Here is a 1553-nt window from a genome sequence, read left to right on the forward strand (position 1 = left end):
AAAATATTACATCAAAGAACAAATGGACACACACACACACAAACACACACACACACATAACATGGTATTAAAATGTGAAAAATTCATTGTCATTGTCTTTTGAAAGGTACATTTGTGCTCTGCTTTAGTTCATCTTTCTCTCTGACTTTGACTTTCTCAGCAAAATCAGCTGGTAACGAGCCAGAGTTTACATGAGTTTTTAATGTGCTGATTTTAAGAGGCAGAAGAAAAGATGCTTGAGTGAGAGTCAGTCACACTTCGTCAAACAGACCTCATGACACTCAAGACACTCACCTGCTCTTATATTTGCACCTAAAAGAAGTTATTTTAATTTATGATCATTTACATTTACACATTTGATATGTTAATTGCTTTTTGTAGTTTTTTGAGTGTCTTTGCATGTGCCAAAAAGCTGTTTTCACCACAATGTCCTGATGTCCATCCTGATTCTTATTCAGAATTTTTGTGTAACATTTTATGAGTTTAATTTATTTACTTATTTATTTTGATATTATTTACTTTACGTAATGTTTTCATCTCCAGACTGCCGTGACATCCTGTTACCCATGATGCTCCGGGAGCTGAGCGGGGCGTTGGCCGTGGTGGGGGAGGGGCTTCAGGATGAGAAGCGCAACAGCGTCGAGCTTCTGAACAACATCCTGGAGGTGCTGAGCCGAAACGATGTGGTAAGAGCCAATCAGAGAGCAGCACACTAATACACCAGCCAATCACTGCACAGTCAGTGGATTTCTGGAGAAATTTAATTCAATATCATTCAATAGGGAAAAACCATTGATTAAAAATAGTTCAGTCCTATTAAAAATGGATACAGTAAAATTGCTATAAAATATAAAGAAATACTGATTAGAGTATTGTGTTATCATGCGTCATGAGTTTAATAGTTTGACATCAAATATTCTTTTTTACTTTTTAATTGGGCATTTAGAAGTTTTTGAGATTTTGAGGATTCAGATCTTCCACTTTTTTGAGGATTATGATTATGATTTGAAAAATGCATCTAATCAAGCACACACACACACACACACACACACACAGACACATACTCACCTAGATGTAAAATCTGAGCGGGTTTTTAATTACTAAAATGGCAGCGGATTGCACTCGGTTCCCTTTCAGTCGGTCACTCTCGACGTCACGTCGGATGACCGACGAAATTGGGATCTCGTTTAGAGAGACCAATCTACTTCGAGTGTAAACTAAACGAGCCAATGCACATTGGCATGCGATTATTGCATCCAGCTGCCGCTGATCACAGCGTGAGTATAAGTAGGCAGCAGATGCAGCGCATATTCAGCTTTTCGCTTCGGAGCCGAGCGATCACATCGTTCTGCTCCTGACTACTCTACTGAGAGAAGAAGACTGAACGAGTTCAGCGCGCTCTTGGAGAGCTCTTCGTGTTGGCGGTACGGCGCTGCAGCGGTGGTGGTTTCCCGTGTCAAGTGGGTTGCACACATCAGGCTGCACTACCCCCTGTTTGTGTTGCAGATGATCATCTCCTAAAAGAGCAAACTCGACGTTACGTCTTTGTAAAG

Source organism: Sinocyclocheilus rhinocerous, unplaced genomic scaffold (genome assembly GCF_001515625.1).
Source record: "Sinocyclocheilus rhinocerous isolate Xijiao unplaced genomic scaffold, SAMN03320098_v1.1 scaffold939, whole genome shotgun sequence".
Taxonomy (NCBI): domain Eukaryota; kingdom Metazoa; phylum Chordata; class Actinopteri; order Cypriniformes; family Cyprinidae; genus Sinocyclocheilus; species Sinocyclocheilus rhinocerous.